A 12,927-nucleotide genomic window follows, 5' to 3' on the forward strand; every position below is an offset into this window, starting at 1 on the left:
AACAATTAAAAAAATAAAAAACCCACAATGGAGACTAGAGAAACTCAGGGATAGAAGCCAAAGAAATAAAATTCTCTCAAGAAATCAGCAGGAAAGCCCAATTTTCAACCACAGGTTTTCAGCAACATTCTTGCGATATCAGCCCTCGCCTTGACCCTCTGCACATCTCTTAGGTTTGTGCCCAAACTTTTCCCACGGAGAGTCTGAAATCTTAGCACATCTCAAAGGCGGTCCAGAAAGGTCCAACCCCTCAGCTCTGGGTCAGTTAAACATGGTCTCAGCGCCCCCTGGCGGACACTGGATACTGAGCCTTCATACACGCTCACTTGCTCAGTTGGGTCTGACTCTGCGACCCCATGGACCTCAGCCTGCCAGGATCCTCTGTCCATGGGATTCTCCAGGCAAGAATACTGCGATGGGTTGCCATTTCCTCCTCCAGGGGATCTTTCCTGGGATCAAACCTGGGTCTCCCGTGTCTCCTACATTGACAGGTGAATTTTACTGAGGCACCTGGGAAACCCTACTGAGCCTTAGGAAGGAGCATCTGGAGGGAGTTGGTGGCTGGACCAGTCTGAATAGCCTCTTCTCAGCAAATATTCATTGGAAGGACTGATGCTGAAGCTGAAGCTCCAATACTTTGGCCACCTAATGCAAAGAGCTGACTCTTTGGAAAAGACCCTGATGCTGGGAAGGATTGAGGGCCGGAGAAAGGTGTGACAGAGAACGATGGTTGATGGCATCATCGATTCAATGAACATGAGTTTGAGAAAACTCTGAGAGTTAGTGAAGGACAGGGAAGCCTGGTGTGCTGCACTTCATGGGGTCGAAAAGAGTCAGGCATCATTTAGTAACTAAACAACAACAAAGCCCATGGGGTACCTCTCAGTGACTGAGTCCCTTTGCAACAAAAGAAGGTCAGTCCTAGTCCCTGCATGTCCTTTAAAAACAAAAATTAAGCTTTTTATTATGGGGTATTTATTATGGAGACTTGCAAAAGTATTTTTTAAAAATAGAGAAATAGGGAATTCCCTGACATTCCGGTGGTTAGGACTCCATGCTTCCAGTGCAGGGGGCACAGGTTCAGTCACTAGTAGGGGCACTAAGATCCCACACGCCACCAACACGTTGTCACATTTATCCTCATTTCATCTTGAACTCTACCCTCTCCCTCCAACTGTTATTGTTTTAAAGGAAATCCAAGAGAGTATATTATTCCACCTGTAAATATTTCTAAGTGCACAAAAAGTACAGAATCTTTTTAATCTCACCACACCTAAAAATAAACTTCAACATAATTAAATCATTAATGCTGTATTATGAATAGTCTCCTTGATGCCAAAAATATTCTTTTTTTAAAAAGCAGCCTGTTTGAATCAGGATCCACTGATTGGTTGACCTGACATTTAAATTTCTTTTTATCTATGGGTTCCCTGTTCATCTTGCAATTTATTTGTTGAAGAAATCTGCTTTTAATTTTTTCCAACTTTATATTTAATTGACAACAATTATATACATTAAGTATACAAAGAAAAGATTTGATACAGGTATACACTGTGAAATGATTGCCATAATCAAGCTAATTAACACATCCATATCTTCACATAGTTGCCTGTCTGTATGTGTGTATGTGTGTATTAAGAACGCTTAAGACCTACTCTCTCCATGTTTTGCTATCTTAACACATAACTTGGATTTGCAAGTGACCTGGGATTGTAGCCATGTTCACGAACAGAGGGAATGGAGCCACATGCCAACCATGTTTTATGATCCGAGCCACAGGGGTTTTACTTGCTTTTCATCCCCAGGTTCCCCAGCTCTCTGTGGCTCTACTAGTTTTGTCATAGAAAAATGAAGCTTAAAACAGAAAATGCACATGAAACTCTGTCAGAGAAAAACGAAAAATACTGCACAATTGATGTCTTTCAAATGACATCAATTTTTTTCCACGTCAAAATTTTTTTTGAACCTCAAATTTGTCCACATCCTTTTGAGATTTCTGAGCCTGTGAAAGAGGTGTAAGAAACACGGGGATCTGTGAAACCCTGAGTGCGGGTGGGGACAGGCGAGGCCCCCGCCTAGTTCCTAGCTTGGTCACAGTCTACACGGAAGCCCCACACCCCTCCTTCTTCCCTGAGCTCAGAGGCCCTCCTGTTCTCCTTGCAGAACCATCAGCCATCCTCCAGCCCTGGCAGCCTGATCACAGAGCCTTTTTCTGGCAGCACTCTGACATCCAAGGCAACATCAGTGATATTAAACTAAATATGTCACTTTGGGCCAAACGGTCCTTTGAAATTTCGATAAACATGGCTCAAATGCCCTTATTTCACAACCTGCTCAGGTCCAGACTAAAACCCCAAACACGGACTCACGGACACAGTGTTCTCTACTCCCTCCCCAACGGTTCCTACTCTGCTATCCCAGCCGGGCAGGGGCGCGGTGCAGGGGCTCCATTCAGCTTCTGGCCTGCAGAACTGTGCCCTTTGCCAGTTTCCTCTAGAATCTATTAATACTCAGGCTGTCCTAGGATGGGCACCTAGATACCAACAGTCAGGCGGGTGGGGGTCCACTCTCATCAGAGGGCTCGAGGGTGGCTCTTCAAGGGCTCTAGCCTGGGACAGAGGGCACACTGACATGGTGCCAACTGAGGACAACACCATAAAATCATCCAGAAATGTGTTATTAATAAATATTTTATCCCTGAGTCTTCCCTGGTGGTTAAGATCCCGAACTCCCAAGTCAGGGGGCACAGGTTCAATCCCGAGGAAATAAGATCCCTGCACTCCACATGGTGCAGTCAAAAAATAAATAAAATTAGGTACACCTTAAAAGAAAAAAACTTTATCCTTACAAACAAGTTACCTAATAGAGTTTTTTAAAGTGGAATCTAGAATTCCCCCTAATGACCAATCAATTACTTCACCAGTACATTATTTTTTTTTTCTTAATTTCTTCGTTTGATGAATTAAACAGTAGTCTCATCAACTTGGAAATTTGAAACACATACTTTGCCAATTTTTTTTTTCCTTATTTGTGGTTGCTGGGGGAGATGGGCTTCCCAGATGGCTCAGTGGTAAAGAATCCGCCTGCCAATGCAGGAGACTTGGGAGACACGGGTTTCATCCCTGGGTCGGGAAGACGTCCTAGAGAAAGGGAATGGTAGCCCACTCCAGTATTCTTGCCTGGGAAATCCCATGGACAGAGGAGCCTGGCAGGCTACAGTCCACAAGGTCACAAAGAGTCAGACATAACTGAGCGACTGAGCACACACGCAGCAGGCACGCACTGGGGAGACAGGAGTGGCTAAAGGCCCTCCAAGTGGTGGCACTCAGTCAGTGTCCCTTAAAAACCAGGGAGCAGGGCCCTTCCCTGGATTTCCTGCTCCTTGACAGACAGTCCCCGGAGAGGCCTGTAGGTACATCCATCCCTACCAGTCCAGCTTAGTAGGGTGGGCTGCCTGGGGCTGGTACATGCTTTCCAGAGAGGAAGGGGTTGGCTCCTCCACCTCTGGGGTTGTGTCCTGGGAGAGCCCAACGGGGAGACACAGGACAAGCATCCTGGATAGAGTTGTAGAGCACAGTTCCACAAGCATCCACCAAACCTGTCCTGGGGATGGCGACCCCAGGACCCGAGAGAGAGGAAACTGGGAGAAAACTCAGCATGGCCGCCTCTAGGGACGCTTGATTAATGAAGGTACAATAGCCCACTCCAGGATTCGTGCCTGGAGAACCCCATGGACAGAAGGAACCTGGTGGGCCACAGTCCATAGAGTCGCAAAGAGTCGGACACTCCTGAAGCGACAGGGCACGCAAGCAGGCGATGCTCACTGCTGGCAAAGCAAGCCGCACACAGCCGCAGGAGGGAGCATGGCTCTGCCCCAGGCCGCCGGCCAGTGCTGCCGCTCCCTATGAGGCCACCAGGGGGCGCAGCGGCGCCTGCAGGAACGCGGAGATCTGACGATTCCCTCCTGGCTGGTATTGCTGTCCAGCTGTCCGCTCAGGGCCATCCACCTGTGTCACTCCGGTAATTTTCATCGGCGCCCACAGTAGGTGCACTACTGTGATTGCCCATTTCGCAGACACGCATCCACTTGGCAAGTTTCCCAGCTGAAAAGTGGTGGAGGCAGGACCTCTGGAGCCAGAGTCCAGAGGCAGTTTGCCCAGAAGGTGACTACCCAACCCTTGGATTTAGGGATGGGAGTTGGGTTTTGTTGTTTTGGTCATGTGGAATCTTAGTTCCCCGACCAGGGATCGAACCTGTGCCCCCTGAAGTAGAAGCACAGAGTCTTAACCACAGGACCGCCAGGGAAGTCCCCACCCAGCCCATGTTTTACAGTCACCATCAACCCCCTCAAGTGTCCCCTCCTAGGCTGTTGAGGCCTGGAAAGGTGGGCATGACCTGAGCAGGCCCGGATGTGGGACAGCTGGGGTCCTTTGCTTCTTCTGGAGCCCCTCTCCTGTGAGCTCCCATCTCTCCTTCCACCCCCCAGCTCAAGGTCTGATGACTGGAGTAGGAAGGGAGATTGACTCAGTAATTTGTAATGGACTTTATTTTTTAGAGCAGGTTTAGGTTCACAGCAAAATTGAGCAGAAATTTCAGAGATTTCCCTTTTACCTCCTGTCGCTTCACACTCACAGGCTTCCCTGGTGGTAGAGAATCTGCCTGCCAATGCAGGAGATGTGAGTTTGATCCCTGGGTTGGAAAGATCCCCTGGAGAAGGAAATGGCAACCCACTCCAGTATTCTTGCCATGGAAATCCCATGGACAGAGAAGCCTGGCAGGCTACAGTCCATGGGGTTGCAAAAAGAATCAGACATGACACAGAGACTAAACCACAACTCTCACACTCATAGCCTCCCTCACCACAGAGTGACATTTTTGTTACAATCAATGAACCTATGCTGACACATCACCACCCAAAGTTCATACTTCACTTGGGTTCATTCTTGGTGTTGTACATTCTATGGGTTTTGACTGATGTATAAGGACACATATCCACTATTGTATTAACTAGTGTCTTACAGAGTGAAACTTCACTGACTAAAAAGCCTCTTCGTGTCTCTTGTTAATCCCGCTCTCCCCCATCCCCTGGCAACCACTGATCCTTTCCCATCTTCAGTTTTGCCTTTTCCAGAATGTCATATATGTGGCTGGAATTATAAAGTATGTAGCCATTTCAGATTGGTGTCTGCCACTTGGTAACATACATTTGTATTCCCTACATCTTTTCATGGCTTGAGAGCTCATTTCTTTTTAATCTTGAATAATATTCTTTTTTTTAACAAGCTTCAGGTTTATTTATTTTATTTTTTTATTTTTTGGCAGCACAGCTTGTGGGGGTCTTAGATCCTGGGCCAGGTACTGAACCCAGGTTCACATCAGTGAAAGAGTGGAGTCGTAACCACTGGACCTCCAGGGAATTCTCTTAAATAATATCCTGTTGGGTGAATATTCCACAGTTCATTATCCATTCACCTTCCAAAGGACCTCTTGTTTGCTTTCGAGTTTTGGAGGTTATGAATAAAGCTGCTCTGGACGTCCGAGTGCAGGCTTTTGTGTAGATGTAAGTTTTCAGTTCATTTGGGTAAATACCAAGGACTGAGATTGCTGGATTATATTGGTGAGAGTATGTTCAGTTTCATAAGAAGCTGGCAAACTGTCTTCCAAAGTGGCTGAATCACGTTCCATTCCCACCAGCAATGAATGAGAGTTCCTGCTGCTCCACACCCTCATCAACATTTGGTGTTGTCAGTGCTCTGGATTTTGGCCATTCTGTTAAGAGTCTAGCGGTATCTCATTGTTTTAACTTGCATTTCTCTAATGACATATGATGTTGAATATCTTTTCATATGCATGTTGCCATCAGTATATCTTCTTTGGTAGGGTGTCCAAATCTTTTGCCATTATATTTTTTTCTTTTGCCATTTTATAATTAAGTTGTTTGATGTCTTGTTGAGTTTTAAGACTTTGTTGTATATTTTGGATAACAATCCTTTATCAGATATGTCTTCTGCAAATATTTCCTCCCAGTTTGTGGCTTGTCTTCTCATGCACTTGACATCTTTTTTCACAGAGCAGTTTTTATTTTAATGAAGTTCAGCTTATCAGTTCTTCCTTCATGGATTGTGCCTTTGGTGTTATATCTAAAACGTCATCACCATACCCAAGGCCACCTAGATTTTCTCTGATATCATCTTCAAGAATCTTTACTGTTTTGCTCTTTGTATTTAGGTCTGTCATCCATTGTGAGTTAATTTTTCAGGATGTAAGATCTATGTCTGGATGCTTCCTTTGCATATAGATGCCCAGCTGTTCCAGCACCATTTGTTGAAAAGATTTCCTCTGTTCCTTTGTATTACCTTTGCTCCTTTGTTAAAGATCAGTTAACTATATTTATGTGAGTATGTTTCTGAGCTTTCTATTCTGTTCCATTGATCTAGTTGTCTGTTCTTTTGCTATTATTATAGTCTTGATTACTATAGCTTTATAATAAGTCTTGAAATTGGGTTAAGTCAGTCCTCTGATTTTGTTCTTCTCCTTCAATACTGAGTTGGCTATTCTGGGTCTTTTGCCTCTCTAAATAAACTTTAGAATCAGCTTATCAATATCCATAAAATAATTTGCTGCCATTTTGATTTGGGTCACGTTGAATCTGAAGATCGAGTTAAGAACTGACATCTTGCTGGGCTTCCCAGGTTGGCGCTAGTGGTAAAAGAATCCACCAGTCAATGCAGGAGACATAAGAGGTGCCGGTTCAATCCCTGGGTAGAGAAGATCCCCTGGAGGAGGGCATGGCAATCCACTCCAATATTGTTGCCTGGAGAATCCCATGGACAGAGGAGCCTGGCAGGCTACAGTTCACAGGGTCACAAAGAGTTGATCATGACTGGGTGACTTAGCACACACGACATCTTGATACATGGACACCTTCCTATTTATTTGGTTCTTTGATTTCTTTCATCAGAATTTTGTAGTTTTCCTCATATAGATCTGGGGGGCTGCTAATGTAAATGATGATATGTTTTTAACTTCAGTTCCACTCGTTTGTTGCTGGTGTACAGGAAAACTTTTGGATTTTATGTATTAACTTTGTATCCTACAGCTTTTCTAAAATTGCCCATTAATTCCAAGAGCTTTTGTTGTTGTTGTTGGTCCTTTCAGATTTTCTACAGAGAAAATTGTGTCATGTGTGAATACAGTTTTATTTCTTCCTTCCCAATCTGTATAACTTTTACGCCCATTTCTTGTCTTATTGCGTTAGCCGGGACTTGCAGCGAAATGTTGAAAAGGACTAGTGAGAGGGGAGATCCTTGCCTTGTTCTTGATGTTAGCAGGAAAGCTTCAAGTTTATCACTGTTAAGTTTGATGTTAGCTGTAGTTTTTTTGTAGATGTTTTTTAAGTTGAGGAAGTACCCCTCTTAATGATTTGCTGGAAGCTTTAATCTTGAATGAGTGTTGGATTTTGTCAAATGCTTTTTCTGCATCTGTTGATATGATCATGTGATTCTTTTTCTTCTTTAGCCTGTTGATATGATAGATTACATTCATTGGTATTTAAATGTTGAACCAGCCTTACACACTTGGCATAAATCCCACTTGGTCATGGTGCTGAGTGAATAGTTTTATATGCTAGCCCTGTGACAGGTTATGTTTTCCAAATGTTACCACACCCAAGTTGACCCAGGAGACTATGCTGCTCTTCCTGACTCATGCCTCTAAACTGGAGAACTCCCTCTTTCCCTCAGTGGGACTGTCTCTATCTTTTTCCTCCCTTTGGCCATGCCACATGGCTTGTAGGATCTCAGTTCCCCAACACGGGATTGAACCCCAGGGCCTCGGCAGTGACAGTGAGAGGCCCTAACCACTGGACCATCAGGGAATTCCCCAGTTTTCATCATTTTAGAGCAAGTAGATATGGCCAGGAGCCCACAGCCCCAACACTTTCCTCCTCTCTCCTCTGTTATCTCAAGGCTCTGCCCACTTGGCCTGGTGCGTACATGCTCAGTCATATTCAATTCTTTGTAACCCTATACAGGCTCCTCTGTCCACGGGACTCTCCAGGCAAGAATACTAGAGTGGGTTGCCATTTTCTCCTCCAAGGGGTTTTCCTGAGCCAGGGATCGAACCCAGTCTCCTGTGACTTCTGCATTGGCAGGGGGATTCTTTACCACTGAGCCACCCTTGAACTGGAGGCCACCCCAAACCTTTGGCAACAGATCTGGTGACCTAGGCAGGTCTGGATCACCCTTCTGTTGACCCCACATTCCCAACACAGTGAAACACAGGCTCCACGGCAGAGCCCCCAGGCCCACACAGTGTCTCCAGCTGGTCTTCTCCGCCTTGCTTCCTCCCACCTTCCCATCCCAATTCCCAGCCCCTTAAACCCTGGCTGCAACAGACAGTCAATCAACAGCTGGTACATTCTTCCTGCACATATTTATCAAGAGCCCGTTTATGCCAGGCCATAACCTTGTTCTGAGATACAAGCAAACTGGACTCAGTCCCTGCCCACAGGAGCCTACAGGGCAGTGGGAAAGCAATGTGGTAAACAACTCCTGTAACAGAGTGGGTCAGTGCCAGACAGGGGTGACCCAGGGGTCTTTTGAAGTTCTGTAGTCTCCTGCCTCTCTGTTCCTTCTCTTTGACACACCTTGTTTAAAACATAATGATTTTATTTATTTATTTTTGGCTCTGCTGCATCTTCACTGCTACATGGACTCTTCGCTGGTCATGGTGGGTGGGGGCTACTCTCTAGCAGTGGTGCGCAGGCTTCTCATTGTGGTGGCGTCTCTTGTTGCGGAGCATGGGCTCTAGGGCACGTGGGTTCAGTACTTGCAGCTCCCGGCTTCTAGAGCACAGGCTCAGTAGTCACGGCCCACGGGCTTGGTTGCTAGGCAACATGTGGGAATCTTCCTGTCCCAAGGATCACATCTATGTCTCCTGCATTGGCAAGTGGATTCTTTACCACTGAGCCACCCGGGAAGCCCTACACACTTTTTAAAATGTTCTTCCAGATTCTTGGCACAGCGAACTCCTATTTATCCTGCCAAAGCCCAGCTCAGACGCTTTGTCTCTCATGAAGCATTTCTTGGTTGTCCTTTCTGCCCCGACAGGCGTAATTGCCTCTTTGTCTTTGCCTTTGTAGCACTCGATGCATGCTCCAAGGCCCACCTTTGGTTCACGCAGGGCTGGATGTTCCTGACCTCAAGTACAACTCCCCATGTGACCATCAGGCAGCCTGGACTTCTGCTTTCAACTCCAACTGCAACCCCCCAACCCCTCCTTCTGGAGCCAGCCTGAGACCTTTCCCCTGCCCCCCGCCCCCACGCCTCTCTGCTGCAAATGCTTTCATCTCCAGCCTTCTCCCAAGACTGGCCTATTATCACTTCAAGCATCCTTGAAAGCAGGCATTGGCAACAGGGCTCTGGGAGCTTGGCCAGGGCCACCCTGTCTGGTTGGGCAGGATGCACACGTCACACATTACAAGGGCCCCCATTCACATAACAAACACATTGCACATTATAGATCTGGGTGTTTAATGCACCAGTTTCCTGGCAATCAAGGGTCTTGAGGAAGGGATGCCTTTTACTAATTTTCACAGGGCAGTGGCCCTGGGTCTGAGGCAGTCAAGGCCGGACAGAGCCAGCTGCCTCGGGTACTGAACAACACCACGGGCGCTGGGCCCAGGGATGTCCAGGGAGGTGGGGGAGAGGATAGCTTGGCTCCAGACACGGCCACACCCCTGTGGTTCTCTCTGCCTGGACCTTCTATTCCTGGTAGCATCTCACTGGGCCAGGAACAAGTGGCTACTGACTAACGGAGGCCTCCAGGAAGCATGAACTGTAGGCATGAAAGCTTTTTAAAGTCAAGTGTGGGTGAAGAGGCATCTAGTGGGGAAATAGAGGACAAGGCAGTGGGTGCAGCCCCAGCTGTGCGTGACCTTGGACAAGTGATCTCATTTCTCAGCTTCCCCATCTGGGGTTTGGGGTAGGGAGGCTAACTTCCCCATGGACTTTGCAGAGAAGAAATAGGACTTTGCATGTAAATCACTTAGCACAGTAAATCTGAATGTGGGTGACCATCAGAGAATAAAACAGCTCTGGGAGGGAGGCCCAGCAGGAGGCACTCACTGGAACCTGGGACTTTAGGAGCCCTCAGAAAGGTTTTAATTACTTCCCCAGTGGGCGCAGTGGTAAAGAATTCTCCTGCCGATGCAGGAGACACAAGAGACTCAGGTTCGATCCCTGGGTCAAGATGATCCCCTGGAGTAGAAAATGGTAACCCACTCCAGTATTCTTGCCCAGAAAATTCCACGGACAGAGGAGCCTAGTGGGCTACAGTCCACAGGGTCACAAAGAGTTGGACATGACTGAGAGTATGGCACACACACAATTTACAAAATCAAGAGGAAAAAGTGAATACATTAATAATGAATATATAGCAGCAAATCCAGCCTGAATTATGTTTGCTTTGTGTTAGGTTTGCCAAAATGTTCATTCAGGTTTTTCTGAAAGATGATATTAAAATACCCAAATGAACTTTTTGGCCAACCCAATACCAATTTTTAATTTAAAATTTTTTATTTATTTATTTTTAATGAAGGATGAGACCCCAAAAAACAGAAGTGCTCAGGGCCTGTGGAAGTCACAGTGCAGGCCTGAGCCCTACGTTATGCAAATACTCTGGACATCCTTTCTTCAGGGACATCAATCTACTTGGTAAATAACAACAGAGCTCTGACATATCCCTCTCTGAAAAGGACACTGCAGTTTAGTCGCTAAGTTGTGTCTGACTCGGCGACCCCATGAACTGTAGGCCACCAGGCTCCTCTGTCCATGAGATTCTTCAGGCAAGAATACTGGAATGGGTTGCCATTTCCTTCTCCAGAGGATTTTCCCAACCCAGGGATTGAACCTGGGTGTCCTGCACTGGGAGGCGGGTTCTTTACCACTAAGCCACCGGACACACTCAAGGACAAATTCTAGGCAGGTGCTCTTAGAAGTACCCCCCCAACACACACACCCAGCAGCCCCACCGTCATCCCAGGGGAGAGTGGGTGATAAGCCATACATTTGTACCTTTGAGGCCTTGACAGTGGGTGTTGAGCAAGTATTGATCCAGTGACTTGATTCTGGGTTTCCCCGGTGATGTTCAGATTCAGATTCTTACTGGGAAAAGAAAAAAAAGGAAAACACTTGGCACCAGAGACTCAAACAAACCAGCCTGATCCAGGATGGCTGGCAGCAGCCAGAGCTTATAAATAACTGCGCTGTGGCCCCAGCCCCGGAGGAGCCATTGCGTACAGCCCGTCCCACCTGGGCCTCAGCTGGCACCTGTGGCATCTGCAAGCTGCTATTTGCTGCTGGAGGAAGAGGGACTTGGGTGACTTTCATGGCTGCACTTGTTCTGGCCCAACAGGTGGCCGAGCTCCCAGCCGGCCAGCGTGGGAAAGGTCACAGGACTCATGTTACTTGCCTTGAACACGTGTCCTGCAGCCTGGGACCCAGACTTGTTTACTTTATTATGAAATGTGTTTTAACAACCCACGCTGCTTTCTTCTGAGGCTAAAGGATGAGAGATGAGGGGTGCCTGCGGGCAGCCTCCTAGGAGCCATCATGCTTAGAAGCTGTGGCTCTGGGAAGGGATAAGGGGTCCCTTGTCCCCAGGGGTGGGGGTATCAGTGAGCCCACTTGCCCTGTGCACTGTCCGTGACCATGACTCTTCTCACAGGCCTTGTCTCTGCCCTGCCAAGCTGTCAACATCTTCCATGACTCCCACTTGTTGTTGTTGTTCAGTTGCCAAGTTGTGTCCGACTCTCTGTGACCCCAGGGACTGCAGCATGCCAGGCTTCCCTGAACTTCAGTATCTCACTGAGTTTGCTCAAATTCACATTCACTGAGTCCATGATACTAGCTAACCATCTTATCCTGTCCTACCCCTTTCTCCTCCTGCCTTCAATCTTTCCCAGCATCAAGGTCTTTTCAATGAGTCAGCTCTTCACATCAGGTGCCCAAAGTATGGGAGCTTCAGCATCAGTCCTTCCAAGAAATACTCAGGGTTGATTTCCCCTAGGATTGACTGGTTTGGTCTCCTTGCAGTCCGAGGGACTCTCAAGAGTTTTCTCCAGCACAATTTAAAAACATCCATTCTTTGGTGCCCAGCCTTCTTTATGGTCCAACTCTCACATCTGTATATGACTACTGGAAAAACCATAGCTTTGACTTTTCGGACTTTTGTTGGCAAAGTGATGTCTCTGCTTTTTAATACACTGTCTAGGTTTTTCATAACTTTTCTTCTAGCTAGCAAGCGTCTTTTCATTTCACGGCTGCAGTCACCGTCCACACTAGCACCAAAATGAAGCAACAGGCCACCCTGCCTGTCACCACCCAAGGTGGACTCAGTGTCTCTCTGGATGAGGAGAGGATGCTCTTTGGGAGGACTTCTGGGTCTACTCTCTGTTTCCTAGTGTAAGCATCCCTCTCCAAATCAGGGTACATTAGGGGTCAGCAGGGATAGGAAGAACTGCTGAGAGGACCTTCTGGGCAGGCCAATAGGAGAACCCCAGGACCACTTTTTACCTTTTTATGCTATTCATGGAGTTCTTGAGGCAAGAATGTTGAAGTGGTTTGCCATTCCCTTCTCCAGAGGACCACGTTTTGTCAGAACTCTCCACCATGACCCATCTGTCTTGGGTGGCCCTACACATCATAGCTCATGGTTTCACTGAGTTACACAAGGCTGTGATCTATGTCATCCATTTGGTTAGTTTTCTGTGATTGTGGTTTTCATTCTGTCTGCTCTCTGATGGATGAGGGTAAGAAGATTGTGTGAGCTTCCTGATGAGAGAGACTGGCTGTGGGGAAAACTGGGTCTTGCTCTGGTGAGCAGGACCATGTTCAGTAAATCTTTAATCCAATAATCCAATTTTCT

General features: G+C 46.9%; 1 long non-coding RNA gene across 1 annotated transcript; it reads right to left on the reverse strand.

The window, feature by feature from the left end:
• Positions 1-5,284: 5,284 nt before the first annotated feature.
• Positions 5,285-11,441, reverse strand: LOC147356606 (uncharacterized). Its single transcript, XR_015143376.1, has 3 exons — positions 11,313-11,441; positions 11,076-11,165; positions 5,285-7,519 (listed from the first exon to the last, which is right to left on the reverse strand). It is a non-coding gene; the product is annotated as an uncharacterized LOC147356606 (long non-coding RNA).
• Positions 11,442-12,927: the final 1,486 nt, after the last annotated feature.

Source organism: Bos grunniens, chromosome 16 (genome assembly GCF_055505025.1).
Source record: "Bos grunniens cultivar Pamir isolate PY7600 chromosome 16, Bosgru_T2T1.0, whole genome shotgun sequence".
Lineage (NCBI taxonomy): Eukaryota > Metazoa > Chordata > Mammalia > Artiodactyla > Bovidae > Bos > Bos grunniens.